The sequence below is a fragment of the Bombina bombina genome, chromosome 3 (genome assembly GCF_027579735.1).
Source record: "Bombina bombina isolate aBomBom1 chromosome 3, aBomBom1.pri, whole genome shotgun sequence".
NCBI classification, from domain to species: Eukaryota; Metazoa; Chordata; class Amphibia; order Anura; family Bombinatoridae; genus Bombina; species Bombina bombina.
In genome coordinates, this window is record NC_069501.1 from 154,378,350 (window position 1) to 154,395,259 (window position 16,910).

Below are 16,910 nucleotides of genomic sequence, written 5' to 3' on the forward strand. Positions count from 1 at the left end.
CACTTAAAATTAAACAAATACTGATAATATTAATAACGAAACCAGTGATATTCCATTCCACAAGTTCAGTGATAAGCAGCTTACTAACACTTTGAGGATACAGTCAGATCAAATTTTAGAAGACTTTTTAAAAGATTCAGATAAATTAATGGCTATTAAACACACAAATAATAATATATTTCCTAAAAATGTCTAGTGCCACAAGGCCAAATTTAGGTAAAGTTGCAGGGTACTAATCCCCTCTCTTTTGAGTTGTGGCTACCCCAAAGCACATTTTTTTGTTTTTTTTCCTGGGGCCACAAAAACTAGTTCAGAGGGCCACATGAGTTCTTCAGGACACTAGTTGGCCATCCCTGCTCTAGATTACTAAAAACAGGATAAGGAAGGTCACTCTCAAACACATTTAAGTTGATCACTGTGACTGAGAACTAGATTCAGTAACAACATATCTAATGTCTCTAGTCTCTCTGATTACTGTGTTATTTTATGGAGCCCCTTTCCTAAAACCCCCACTTTCTATTGCTTAGTGAATGAGTGGAGCAGAATAAAATAGGATTAACACCTGATGTTTTCTTTTTTAGGTTATTATACCATTCAAATAATTGTTTATAATTGTAAGGTACATTACCTCTTAAAATGTATTATCATGAAAAAGAATGTATTATCATGCAAAAGAATTCTTAGCCAGCAAAAAAAAAAGTTAAATAAAAAAGCGTCTCCACTACTTTTTGTACATGTGTGTGATTTGAGTGTTTAACCTTTGCACTCAGGATCAACTATATACATGTATAATTACCTATACATTTGATGTTATACACTTATCAGCTTCTGTATTAATGCATCTGTGTACGTATGTATATATAGGTCACTTAATGGGTACATTTGTATTGTTATTTATACTTCCACTGTCATGTGATACATTGCCCCTTGATAACCTAATGCCAGATGATTCAGAAGAGCACTTTTTCATGATCTTATTGCCTTGTTAGTAAAGCTTACCTATTCTGGAGTTCTATATTACCTCTGTCAAGACTGTCACGTCTCTAAAAACATTGGTACGTCCTCACCTTTTCTATGTTACTGTTAGGAGACCTTTTCACTGTCACATGAGGAAAATGTATTATGAGCTGCTTTGTTAGTGGAAGGTTACGAAGGTATCATGCTGTCATGCTGATTTCAGATGCCAGTGCCACTTTCCTGTCTCTCTCAGCCGTTTGTTCATTGTCCCCGTTTTAAGGGAATACCTCACACAGAATATCAGCTGTGCTGCGGTTGGAGTTATGGGGTTGCAATGACCAAGTAGATTATAGCTGATATTAATGTGAGTGAGGTATTTTCTTAGGTATTCCGTTAAAACTGCTGGCTGGGGCAATGAACGAATGGCTGATGGTGCCGTGGTTAGGGTTCCAGGGGATGCAATCTCAATGCACTGACTTACCTCCCTGACTTTCACTTCATAGACAGATCAGTCCCTGCGTTACTGGCTGCATTCACGCAGACAGCTCCTGAGTCCTGCTTCCTTCTTTCCCGCTCTGACCGCTCAGCAGCAAATGTTTAAGAGCGTTGCCATGGTAACCCACGGCAACGCTCTGATTTAAAACTGAAAAAAAAATCTGAAAACAAACACAAGTTTTTTGGAAAAAAAAAGGTTGTTAAAAAAAAAAAAAAATGTTAAAAAAAAAAGTTATTTGTGCTGAAGCTGGGGCCCCCTTGAGAATTTGACCTGCTGGGCCCGGTCGCAATTGCGATCTCTGCACCACCGATAGTTACGCCCCTGTGCTCATGGTAGAGGATTTAAAGTCTTTATGCATTTTGGTAGGCCTTTTGTTGGGCATTTCTGGCTGCATGGGTTCTGTGTGATTTCTGTCTCTTTGAGTCTCTTTTATTTATTTGCTTAGGTTGCCTCAGAGAAAATGATCAACCTTTTTGCTGTTAGCTATTCAACAAGTAGCACTATTTGGGGCTTTTTTGTTTGTGTCTCTGCTGCTAGCCTGCGAGTGTGACTGCTCTCTTAAGGGAGTTATAAAGATGCAGGTAGAGTTGTGGCTCAGTGGGGCATTGATAGCGTGAGGGTATTAGCAACAGACTGTATTACTTAGTGTCCTGACAGTGAGGAGGCCTTCCGGATTAAAGTTAGGCCTTATGTCAGTTTTACTGCCTGCCTTTAGGAATGTTTTTACTTTTTATTTTTATTTGATGTGCTGATGCTTGTCTGCTATAGCTGGCTTTGCTAACTATTTACCCCTCTGCTTATTGCGCTAGTGCTGCGAGGCCCCTTTATTGTTATTTTTTTTAATTTTTTTCAAGACCTGTGGGGATACTTGGCTGTCAGCCGTTTAGGTGTGCGGCATTTACAGATCTCAGCCCCGGCGGCAAGCAGTGGTGTTCAGTGGTGGCCGGTCCGGCCGTGTGAGAGATCGAGTGGAGGAGTGTCGGAAAAGGCTCACCTGCCGGAGACGTTCCAGTTTCTGTTCAGCTATCCTCCCGTTTGGCGCTCAATGTGCACCGGAGTCCCCCCGAGGACTTGTACTCAGGTACAGTGCCGGCTCGATCGGTTAGCGCTCTAAGAGATGGGTCTGCAGGGGTTTTGATTAGCTATCTCCCGGTTCCTCTAGTTCCGAGTTGGCGTTAGAGAGTTCTTAATCAGTTTAGTGCTGCGGCTTGTCTCGGCGCCTGTGAGTGATTAGGCCTTGGTGCGCCGGTGGGTCTTTTCTGCGCCGTCTTTGCTGCCTGTTAGCTTTCACTTCAAGAGGTTCTCCCAAGGTGATTACGGGTATCTCAGTGATTATTACGGCTGTAAGTTAGGTTGATGTTGGTATATGTGCACTCAGTTATGGTCGGCAAGTTAACTAGGGCATCAGAGCTATTCTTTCAAGCGGCCATATTCCTGTGCGGCCAAGCTCCGCCCCCCACACTTAGGATATTTTTATCCATATCTGCATATTATTTTCACACATTTAGAGATTACATTTAGAATTTTGGGATTATTACCCATATTTATATTTGGGTTAAAGATTATTCTACACTGCCTTAGCTTCTTTTAGTGCCCTTTCAGATCTTTTCGTTTGATACATACTATATCATTACACTTGGGAGGAGTGTCATTTTTTTGGGAACGTGGCTTAGGTATAATCACTAGCACCTCTGACTATCTCATATCTACAATTTAACATGATACAAGCCCCACTGATGCTCAGTGCATCTGCAGTACTTAAAATGATGGTGCATTGACAATATCAAGCAATGCTTCACATGCACGTGCATAGAAAAATGTTAACACTAAAACAGTGATAACTTTTACTACAAGCAAATTTGACAATACATCTATATTGCAAATATGTTTCTATTCAAAGATGTAATTAATCTATGTGCATTTCCATTTTGACTGGAATGTCCCTTTAATATTACAGTGTTGGTTATGCAAAACAGGGGAATGGGTAATAAAGGGATTATCTATCTTTTTAAACAATAACAATTCTGTCTAAATCATTTTATTTTTATTTTATTATTCATTTAACTGTTCTTATACGCTATACATAAAATAAATAAAATGTTGTATGTGCCTTTAAGAAGACCTTTTTAAAGTATTGTGTGATAAAAAAATAAATGAAACAATAGGCGGAGCGAGCGGCCAACTAAGATGGCCGCACATAACTAAAGCTCTTCATGCAGGCTGGGCAAGTTAGCTCATAACTGCGGATAACATCGATGCACAGAGACATAAAACCTCAAACAGAGTATCGGAACTTGTACAGCACATTTTGATGTAACTTTGGTCCAGTTCCGTTAGCTATTACGGACATCATCTGAGCCATTCACAGCCGTGCCACGAGGCCTTTCTGCACTGCGTCACAGGCCACCACAGACAAGCGGTAACATAGATATCTACTCAAACAGATTCACAAACTGATCCGGATTGCCGAACATAACGGACACAGGTGAAGCATATAGTTTTGTGTAAGAAACGGTTATGTTTGCACTGGAAGCTGTTAAGAATACTAGCTAAATTTATGGAACATGCAGTATTTTAGGGCCCACCCTACCCACACGATACTGGGCTGAAGTTTAGCGATGAAGCAAAGGGGACATTCTAAGCTGCTAGTGTACGCATGTACTTTTATGACAAATCTCTGCTTGCGATCTGTAATGCTGCATTTGGGTTGAAGCGCTCAATCTACATCGCTTCTTTGGCATGACATGTATCTATATATGAGATGTAGGTCACAGCAATGAACTGTATACCAAGGTATATATATCGACAACCTGCCTTATCTTTACACACGTTTAATGAACTTTATCTCACAATAGACAAAAGTGAAAATCTTTATGCAGCAGTGATATTTCACACGCCTCCACATCTGAGCAGTCAGCTAAGAAGAACACCCTCCTATCCCTCTTCCCACAGTTCTTAGTAGCAGTGGGTCAAATCCACTACCCTTTCCCGAGATCGCTCTGTGAGAGCAATAACCCCAGGGAGTGGTGTTCCTATATAATTGGACTTAACCTTATTATACAATAAACACAGTTAATCACCTGCTCCAACTTTACAAAACACCTTTAAGATGTTGCAGAGAAAATTAACCAGAAGTGACAAGTCTCAAAAACTACCTTTAACAACTCAGGGAGCCATGAACTCTTTTTTCAAACAAGCCGAAAAGCAAAAAGGTATCAAAGACCCAGATACCACACTAAGCTCACATGATGAAAGCTCCTGTGAAGCTACAGATGCTGCATCAGAACTACAGCCTACAACTATAAATGTTGGAAAAGATGATATTATCACTTATGGCGCTATGGAAGCTCTAATAGAACAGGTTAAGACTTGCATTAAAAATGAGTGCGCAGGTTTAAAGAAGGACATTTCAGATTTGTGTTATAGAGTTGATACTTTAGAAGAGCATGAATACATATCATCTCAAAAAATTGCAAACCTGTCCTCTAAGGCCTTTCAACACCACCATCGTATGACAGACCTAGAGGATAAATTAGATGATTTAGAAAATTGCTCCAGAAGGAGTAATCTACGCTTCAGGGGAATCCCTGAGACCATACAAAACAACGAGATCCAAGATTATCTACAGTCCTTTTTTGCAGATCTGATAAAGAGCAACTCTGGCACTCTATCGGACATCACCTTGGACAGAGCACATAGAGCTTTACGTCCTAAGCCATTGGATAATTTACCTCCTCGGGACATTATTGTACATTTTCAAAACTTTCAACATAGAGAGACTATCTACAACTATGCAAGGAAACAATCTTCTATCCAGTTCCAAGGTCACCGAATACAGATATTCCAAGACTTATCAGCAAGAACACTCCAAAAGAGACGAGATCTTTCCTTTTTAACCTCTCATCTATGTGCTCTGAAGATCCCGTACAGATGGGGATTCCCAACTTCAGTTATTGCTGTTAAAAATGGAAAAAAATTTGAATGCCCTTACCCACCTGATGCAGAGCAATTCTGCCAGCAGTTGGGGATACCGTTGCCTGATCCTCAAACCTCAACTGTGCAATCTTCAACATCAAGCAAACAAGTAACCTCTAAATCACAAAGAAGACCCTGGATGGATACTACAACCCCTCTAAACAAATGACGACAAACCAGTAATGCTGGTGTTGAGACTCAACCATCTTGAAAGAGTCACGTAACTATATGTGATTGTTAATGCTCACTATGCAATACATGTTTGCAGACTTTTTCTTTTTTTTTATTCCAGGTTTAAAAGGAACTGTTTCAAATCACCCACCAAGTCCTAATACACTATACAGTATATGTTTAATGGGTTCCTCTTTTAAGTTCAGAAGAAAATACTTCTAGATGTTCATCATGTTTCGATGTGTTTAGTTTTTTGTTTATAATAGCCCACCTGTTTTACATCTATATATCTGCGTAATTTTGTAATAATAGTCATGTCTATATTCAGCCATACGATATGATAATTTTTAAGTGAGTTATTGAATGACCCCCTGGGCACGACCTAGTATAAAGGCTCCGTTTATTCTCTATCTCGCTTACTAGTATTTCTCTATCATTGATAACAGCCACTTAAATGTCTTAATCCCCAGAGCCCAAATGGACAGTAACCTATCCATAAACTGCAGAAACTGTCCTGTGAAACGAAAACCTCCCTTATATAAAAATAATACAGAGTTAATCATTGGACTCACTGGTTGCCCTGGTGCTATGATTGGGCGAGATACACTACAGAAGCAAATTAAGACGTCCTAGTCCCTATATGTTGGTGTAAAACTGTAAGAATGTTATGTACTATAGAAATTTCTCTAGTTTCCATGATACTACTATAAAGATATCTATTATATAGAAAGTTTTGTCTAGATTTGAACAAATATGATTGTATAAGCATAACATACCCCTTACCCCCTTTCCCCTCCCCCCCCCCTTTTTTTCCCCCTTTTTTTTTTTTTTTTTCTCCTCACCTGTCCTCTTTCCGTCTCATGTGCCTCCTACACGCTCATCACAATGCACTAGCGGGCACTTGCCCAGCTTGCCCAGAAGCCTCCACCAGTTTCTCTATTCCCTATTTTCTACCATCATATCAGGCTTTTAGCCATACACTTTCCATTTCATATTCACGCATTAGTTCCCTTGCACAAACCTCTGATCCCTTTATCTTAGAAGACATATACACATATATACTTTGTAATGCCTACCCATATATATGAAGGATCAATATCTATAGCCACCCAAAATGTGAAGGGATTCCTATCAGCTGAAAAACGTTCAATAGCACTTCATGATTTCCACAAAAGAAATCTCGATATCATTATGATTCAAGAAACACATTTTAAGAGAAACCATGAGCCTACACTCTCGTCCAAATATTACGATAAACACTACTTCTGCTCAGGCCTGACCAGGCATAATGGTGTCTGCACTTTATTTAGACGCAATACCTCCTTTGACCTATTACAACAATTCAATGACCACGAGGGTAGGATTCTAATACTGGTAGGACTTTATTATGGTAAACCTATCACTCTTGCAAATATATACGCCCCCATCAGACCCACTCCCTGTTTTTTTCGAAAAGTTATGAACAAACTACTAGACATTGCCAAGGGCCCAATCATACTAAGTGGAGATTTTAATTACCCTTCGGATCCTTCGCTAGATACTTCTACAGGTCACTCCTATCTAAGAAATTCACAGATTAGGAATAATAATACATCTCTCCAAATACTTAAATTATTCGATACCTGGAGAGCAGTACACCCCTCTATTAGGGATTACACATTTTTCTCTCACCCTCAAAAATCTTATGCCAGACTCGATTATATATTCTGCGACCAAGCCTTTTTGACGAATTTGGTTGATTCAAAAATCTCACACACTACATGGTCAGACCATAGTCTAGTCAAATCTACTTTTAAATGGACGAGTAAACCCAGACACAGTCTAAATTGGAGATTAAACGAATATATCCTTACAGACAATGAAATCATAGACCAACTCATCAAATATACAGACGAATACTTTGTATTTAATATCTCTGCAGACACAAACACCGCAAATAATTGGGAATCTTACAAGTGTTATATTAGAGGAGTTATTATACAGCTAACAGCGAAACTTAAAAAGCAGAGATCTGCTCAATTCGATACTTTGTCTAACTCTTTAAAGAAGAGTGAAGATATACATAAAAAAGACCCAAAATCCCCGCAAAAATTGTCCGCAGTAACGTTAGCTAGGGAAAACCTTAATAAATTTCTGATAGAAAATGCACATATGCTCTCCCTGACAACAAAAGCTAAATTCTTTGCTGAATCAAACAAAGCAGGAAAAATGTTAGCCAGATTCTTAAAAAAACGGAGACTCTCCTCCTATATTCAATCTATCAAACAAAACACAGGAGTAATATGCACTAAAAACGAAGACATAGCTGATAGCTTCGTCACATATTATACTTCACTATATAACATAAAAGACACAAATGAGCAGGAGAAAAGAGACAAACTACAAGCATATTTAGATTCTATAGACGTTCCCTCTATCCCTGAAGAAGATATGTCTATGCTCGATTCCCCCATTGCTTTACAAGAAGTGGTCAACACGGTTAAATCCCTGTCCAATGGAAAATCACCAGGCCCAGATGGCCTTACTGCCAAATGTTATCAGTTATTAGTAGGGAATCTTGCCCCGCATTTACAAGAACTATTTCTCTCCATAGACCAGGGTCTAATGTTCCCCCAATCTCTTTTAAATGCTGTGATAACAGTGATTCCGAAGCCGGATAAACCCAGAGATCTTGTTGGTAATTACAGACCGATTTCTCTCTTAAATGTAGATATTAAAATATATGCCAAGATCTTAGCTAATCGTCTTGCCCATATCTTACCGAAGGTCATCCACCCAGACCAGGTTGGATTTGTTATTGTCCGTGAAGCAAAGGATAATACCACCAGACTCCTGCATACATTATTTACCTCCCACGAACAAGCAAGCCCCCTGGTGTTGCTCTCTACTGACGCTGAGAAGGCCTTCGACAGGGTTGATTGGCATTTTATGTGGTCAGCCCTGTCGAAATTTGGTCTCTCAGATGTATTCTTGTCTAGAATACAAGCCCTATATAATAACCCTCGAGCCACTATTAAGGTTAACGACATAATATCACAGCCCTTCCCTATCTCTAATGGCACCAGGCAGGGGTGTCCGTTATCCCCTCTCCTATTCGCTCTCACGGTAGAAATTTTAGCTATCCAAATAAGAAACAACCCAAATATCTCGGGGATCAAGATAGGCAACATTCAACAAACATGTCTCCTGTTTGCAGACGACATTATATTCACTCTGCAGACACCACTAACTTCCATACCAGCCCTGATACGGGATTTAGAGAGTTATAAACAATTTTCCAACTACTCAATTAACATGGATAAATCGAGCATTATTCCCGTCCACATAAACCCAACAGAAATGGACTATATTCTACATAAAACTCCCTTCCCTGTTGTAAATACCCTTAGTTATCTAGGACTAAATATACCAAAGAACCCTAAGAATTTATTCCAAGAGAACTATACAACACCTCAAACTCATGTCTTCTCCCTATTACATGCATGGCATAAGCAAGGACACCTTTCCTGGATAGGCCGAATAAACACAATAAAGATGATGATACTCCCTAAATATTTATACATATTCCAGGCTCTACCGATAACATTACCGAGACACTATCTTCGCACACAACAAAAGATGCTAGATTCCTTTATTTGGGCTTACAAAAAACCAAGAGTATCGCGGAATTCGATGTATTTAAGTAAGGAAGAGGGTGGCCTAAATGTCCCAAACTTAGCGCAGTACCACAAAGCGACACACTTAACGCGAATAGTCTCATGGTCTCATAACCCCACCTCCAAAATTTGGATCCAAATGGAAGCAGCCTCCCTCGGCATAAGCGGAATGCGAGATCTGTGTTGGCTTCCTAAAACATTCAGACCCCCTATAACTAAGGCTAATGAATGTGTAAGAACTACATTAACTATATGGGACTCTCTCATTCGGAACCCAAACACTCTCTCTACTCCAATCTCCCCAATGACCCCACTGTTAAACAATACCCTTTTTCTCTCCCAACATCAGTTTAAATATGAACCAGAAGATACCTCCTTGAAAAATATGCCTATATTTTTACTCACAGAAAACTCCCAAATAAGGGATAGAATTGTTTTAAGAGACTCGATAGGTTCTCCCTTCCACTGTTGGTTTCCCTACTTCCAAATTCGACAAGCAATTATGGATAACCCTCATAAAAATGACTGCCTCCATCCGCTTACCCCATTTGAGAAACTATGCAATACAAAAGACATTCAAAAATCCCATCTCTCTCTCACACATAAACTCTTAAGAGCTATACATACAGTTAAGCTACCGTCCTACACCTCCAAGTGGGAAACTGAGCTTCAGATTCAGCTCCCAAAAGATACCTGGCTACAATGTTTTAACACGGTCCACTCCTCTTCCCTTTCACTCACCCTAACTGAACTCAACTATAAGATTATTTCACAATGGTACCTTACACCCCAAAAATTTAATGAAATATATCCAGGAGCTAATTCGAGCTGCTGGAGACGATGTGGTGAAGTGGGCACACTCTCCCACATATGGTGGTCCTGTAACAAATTGACAAACTTTTGGACTCAAATTGAGTGTTGCATCAATCTTATATTGAACACACAGATATCCCTTTCAGCAACCATGATCTTACTAAACCAAATACCCAAATTGAACTGTGTTTACCATAGGAAACTCCTTCAACTGATGCTAACATGTGCCAGACGTATTGTCCCTCGGTATTGGAAACAGGCCCTCCCCCCAACTTATGGTCATTGGGTGAAAGAAGTCACACATATACTAGCTCTAGAGAAGAGACATTATTGTTTTATAGGAAAGAAAGATTTTATATTAGATGTAATTTTCTTATGGGAACAAAGAACACCATAAATCTACAATAATGACCTTTCTTCACTGCTATGCACAATTGGTTCTACAATCATTTGAAGTATATGTTTTTCTCTTTGTAAGGATTAAATGCAAAGGAATTACATTATATTATATTAAACTATAATATATCTCTACATATCTTTATTTTTATTACATACTTTCCCCCTAATCCCCACTATTCCCTGCATAAACCCCTTTCATATTCCCTCACTGATTTCCCCCATCCCTCTTGCTTTCATCTTATATTTATTTTTTATTTTTTTTCAAAAAGAAGAAGAAAAAAAAAAAAGGAAATGGTTAATAGGATGCTGCAGAGACTCAATGTAGCTGGAAGACATTCACTGATTAATGTTATCCATTTCTTTGTATATGCTATACCTAAAAATGACAATTGCAAGGGAATTACATAATATTATACCTTACTATAATATATCCTTATATATCCTTATTTTTGTTATATACCTTCCTCCTAATCCCTTTTGTTACCTGCCCTTACCCTTCCCATATCCCTCTTCAGACCACCTCTTTCCCTCTCGCTTATAATATTTGTTTTTTTTTATATATTTTTTTTAAAAAAAGGAAAAGGAAATGATTAATAAGATGTTGTAATGACTTAATGTAACTGAAAAGCGTTCATTGATTTATGTTATTCATTATTTATCTATGTTGTTCCCCAAAATGTCAATAAAACTTGTTTAAACAAAAAAAAAAAAAAAATGAAACAGCTGCCAAGAACAATTAATTTCTTTACTTTTGAAAATAAGCAGTAGAGAACTTTTTCTTTACTTATAATATGTCATTTTACATTAATTTAATATAACTGAATAAAAAAAAAAACATTTCTGCATTTTAGTGGAATTACTAAATATTTAATTGTCTACTAAGGATGTTTTAAAAATAACTGTTTTACTTATGACCTAATAAACAGAATGAAAACGATTGTAATGTAATTCTGATACCGTAAAGATGACTTGAAATTAAGGTCATTGCACATTGTAGAAATCTGCTCCCTCTGCAAATGATATCTAAATTCATTGCTCTCAACAGTTTTGGCACCAGAAGTGAAATGTGGTTACAGTGAATTCACAAGAATGATTTGAACATCTCTCAGAACGTACTGTACCGACTGTTCCTGAGACTGTGCTATGAATACCATTATACGTAGATGCACCAAAAAAAAATGCTTAAAAGATTACAAACAATATGGCATGAAACTATTTTATTATCTGATTTCAGCTGCTACTATATTTTTGCTTAGTAAATGTCCCAATTCTTTGTTTATCTATATACTAATGATATTTTTGAATAGTGTTGTGAAAGTGCGAATGTCAACAATAAATTCTATTTAAGTCTTTCTTCCCCTCAGAACATTCTACATTCCGCTTTATTCAGTCACTATGATGTCATTCATTTTCTGACATATTTAGAAAATAAATATGCATGATTTGCAAGTTTAAAAGTAATATTTAGTTTTTAAACATTGAAAGAAGGAAACAAATACAATAAATGTGTTAGTGATACAGCAAAGTGCAATAATGATCACAAGACATTTGATTTTTCAGCAACACATTACTTGAGATCACAATAAATATATATATATATATATACTTACAAGTAGAAATGTTTATGTGACCTCTACTTATAAAGGCATGAGCTATGCTACAATATTACATTAATGGCTATATTACAAGCACTAATTTATTGTTTGCCCGTAAGCTGGCAAATTCGGCCATTTACATGTGCACAATATATAACCAGCCATTACAAGTGGCTGGTTATTGCTACTGCGAGCTTGCGGTAGCAATTAGCACTTAGAAAATAACCAGAGATCAGATCTCTGGTTAATTTTCTAAATGTCCCCAATTGTCCTTAAATTTAAGAGTCTTTTAGTTTTTTAAATAAAAAACAACTGCATAAAGCAGTTTTTAGGGGTTAAAAGTGGCGGGTGTGGTGTGTTAGAAAAAACGGAACTGAAAAGTGTCTTTACATTGCGGCCTATGGGGAACTGTATGTTCCCTGTAAATATATATGTATATGCTAATAAACTTACACCTAGATTACGAGTTTTGCGTTATGAGTCAAATAGCAGCGTTGTGGCCCATAACGCATTATTTTCCCTAACGCAGCCATTACAAGTCTTGCCCGTATAGGTGTACCGCAAGCCTCTTAGCCTGTACTGCAACGTCAGTACCACACTCGTGAAAATGTAGTTTTTTAATGGGATTCCTATAGCGCCGGTATTACGAGTTTTGTGGTGAGGCTAAAAAGTGAGCGTTACAGCCTAAAATGACAAGATCTGTACCACCATCTAAAGTCAGTAGATATGAGTTTTATGCTACAAAGCTGTAACATAAAACTCATAACTAAAGTGTTAAAAAGTACAGTAACGGGGGCGGAGCTTGCCATGCTGCATGGTGGACACGCACTATCAGAGCTCTGCAAACCGAGTGCTATTTAACTTATTTTTTCACACTTTTATTTTATTATTTTTGACCAGATTTCTCCCTAAATCATAAGAGAATATTTCTCCACACTTGCTAAGGGCTGAAAACGAGTTGGATGTCTGCTGTTATCGAGCCTATACTAACTTTCCCTATTCGCAACGGCTCTGAAAAAAGGGAGCATCAGACTTCCGGTTCGGACTCCTAAGGCCTCGTGGGAGCTATCGAGCAAACCTGTCTTCACTCCTGGCCTCTACTCACTTCTGTTCTCCCCAACACCTACAAGTATTGCTGCCTAGCAGTATTTCACCCCCTAACTGGGGTAGTACACAACACGCCACTGCACTGAGTAGAAGGAGATCGTGGGCGTCATTCCGGATCGCTCTGGGAGCGGTACCACCACCATAGCGACAGGAGATCAGACTGAGCAAGCTGCAGCTGCAACCGCAAATACTTGCCTCTTTCCCTCTGCGGTATCTTCAAGCCATTAAGGAGCCTCAGCTGAGACCGGCTTTGCACCCTGCAACCTCCCGATCAGACACAGCAGCACTGGTGACACTAGAACTACACGGACACTGCCTGCCACTACTGAAGGGGGTAAGACTTTCCCTGTTTATCTTTTCTTTGCTGCGGGAGGCAATACTGGGGAAGGCACTCATTAAAAAGAAATAGTTCAGCCTGACCACTTTACTCACATTGAGGGATACACTGCAGGGCTTAAAGAGACAGTAGTATCAGTCCCCCTCCTCAGCCTCATCATTAGCTTAACGCTACTACCTACTGTGAATGGTCAGATAAGCTTCTTAATATGACTGGAGGCCTACTTGTCACTTAATATTGGCGCACCCTCCCCTACAGACTCTGCACCACTTGCTCATTTATTGAACTGTCTAAAGAAGATCAGGGGAATAACAACCTGAGGAAACCATCCTCTTATACACCCTCACATATAGACTTCACTACCGCCACATGGGCTCTTTTATCCCTCCTGCATCTTGACTCCCCTGCAGTTCTCTTATTTCCCACTCTCCCTCTGGCATCAACTACTAAAGCACCCTTCTCATACAGGACCCCTGCACGCTAATATGGAGGCTGTCCAATGACACGGCCTCAGAGGAACTGACTCCTAAAGCTCCCTGAGCACACTCTCCCCCTTCTCTTAGATTTGGGCTCCCGACTTCAGCTACTACCTGATCTCTCTCCCCTTTTCCCGTTGGCCCTCATTGCCTACGGGTCATATCCCATAATCCCTTTTCCTTACTCACTCGGCAGAGAGAAACTCCCCTCGGAGAGAGTCAGCAACCCGTCAGTCTCCAAGTGAAGTAGTTTGCTTAACAAGGAGTGGAGAAGAAGTGCAGAAGGTTGGAAGGTTCAAGGGGAGAGAGTTGAGTGTGGAGACAGTGGCTTGTCCCAGGACAAATTACTAATTTGCAGTTAATTCACCACTACAACATGCAGGGCTAGGCCCCTAACACAGGGGGGTGTTGGACCCGTATTCCCCGCTCACCATCCTAACTTGGAATCTCGCCCACCAAAGCTCAGTAAGCAAGTGTTGACATCTTTGACTCACCTCACTGGCTATGGCCCACTCACAAAGGAAAAAGCAAAAACATAACAATCTACCAAAGTGGACTCTTTCAGATCATTTCTCTAATAAAACTACATTCGAGCAAGATATGTCAGATGACGACTCCCGAGATTCAACTATGCCCTCTAAAAGTCATTCTAGAGTCTTATCTCACTCTACTGAGAGGTCAACTCACACATCCTCATCCATTCTCGAATCCATTAAAGAGTTATCGAATAAAATGGACTCCCACTACTCCTCATTGAAACAAGAACTCAAGTTTTCAGTCTCTGAACTGAAGAGGGACATATCCTCTCTGGGCGAGAGGACGGAGTCGCTGGAGAAGAAGCAGGAAGATCTAAACTCTAATCTTCTTGCCTACACACAATCCCTGGCTGAGATGATTACAGACCTAGAAACAAAAATAGCAGATCAAGAAGACAGATCACGTCGTAATAATCTCAGAATTAGAGGTAAACCAGAGGACATCAGCCCTACTGACCTCGCTAAGCATCTCCAAGCCCTTTTTAAAGAGCTATTAGGCCCTACGTCAACTCAAGAAAATCTTATTGATAGAGCACATAGAGCTCTCAGGCCGAGAAACTCCCCATCAGGCTCGGCTAGAGACGTTATTGTCGGTTTACATCACTATATATTTAAAAAGAGGCTACTCAGGGCATCATGGCATCATTTCAGAACAAGAACTTAAAAGATCCATTTCAGGCTATTCAGATCTTTCCGGATTTATCTTCCCACACACTATCCAGGAGACGGCTGTTCCAACAAGTTACCCAATGTCTACGCAACAATAATATTAAATATAGATGGGGCTTTCCTGTTAAACTCTTCTTTCAGTTCGAAGAATCTTCATACGCCATTACAACCCCGGAGCAGGGGCTCAAGATCCTTCAATCACTGAAGCTCCTACACTCTTCAAATCAACCTTCTACCATCCCCAAAAAGCCGGAGAAGCTCAGCGCCACAGTCCCTCCTTGGCGGCCTCTACCTCAAACTTTCAGTTTTCATGCCGCAAGGAGAGACTCCTCCCTACCACTACTTACAATTTAATTGGTATAGCTACGTCACTGACACATAGCCCTGGATCTGGGCCTAACTATAGTCCGCAATTCTGATTAGAAATTAATAAATCACACTTCCTACACATAGTAGAATGATAATATAGTTTTTATCTCCCTACTGCCTCTCTACCTCCCTTATCAGGTTAGGGGCCCGCACATCGTAGATCACGAGAGCATAGTAGACTTTATTGTACGTCAAGTTCAGTTTTCACAAGAGACAGTCCTCGCTATGCAAATTGGTTACTATTTCGTTTGTGTGTCTAACTTTTCTAAGAATGTATACTTATGTAAATATGCCTAAGATTTTTGTAAACTTGGTTTGAAGTTTTGTATATGTTCATTTTATATAGCCTTAACGGTTCTAATTATAGTTAAGGCCTCACCACTGTCAACTGATCGCTAGATCTCTCCCTCTATCTACTTCCTTCTATTCCCTCCCTTCTCTCCCCATATTCATGAAAGTTGGATGGAGCGGGGACCCGGCTCCAGCACCCACCCCCTCGCACTTTTACATTTCATCGGCAGCTTCTACCCCCCCCCTTTCCCCAATATTTACCCCCTCCCTTATTAATCGAGCGGCTCTTGCCCGCTGCAACCCCCCCCCAGCCTATACTGTACGCAAATTACGTAATACCTTGATATATAGTTACACTCTCATAGTTTAGGATTTTACCTAATATTGGCGATTATATCCTTCTTGTTCTCCCTTACAACACCACTTTGCTCTGCTTTCTCTCACACAATGGCGCAGCTACGCTTCTTGACCCTTAATGCCCAAGGCCTCAACTCCCCCACTAAATGTAGTCTCCTGCTTAACATGCTCCATCGCTCTAAAATAGATGTGGCCTTCATTCAGGAGACACATTGGCTTTCTAATGTAGACACCACATATACTTATAGAAAGTTCCCTACAGTGATTACTGCATCCTTCACCACCAAATCCAGATGTGTTTGATTTTCTTCAACTCCTCAATCACATATGAACCCATTTACATCGAACGAGACCCACAGGCTCGTTTCATCATTTTAATTTGTAAACTTAACAAGAAATTACTCACTCTAGTGAATATTTATGCACCCAACTCGGGGCAAATCAAATTTTTCAGGCAGTTACTGGAGTCAGTGTCAGCCGTGACTCAGGGCGAACTAGTTGTGGGAGGGGATTTTAATCTGGTGTGGGACTCATCAGTAGACAGAACTGGTCCTAAGATATATATATTTTTTTTTTTGTTTAAATATTTTTATTGAGGTAACAATAAACAGTAGTATATTCTTATAAATCAGCATTTCAGAAAACAATATTGACATGAACACATATTGCTATAGTGAGGATTAGACTCAGAAGAGCTAAGAAGGTA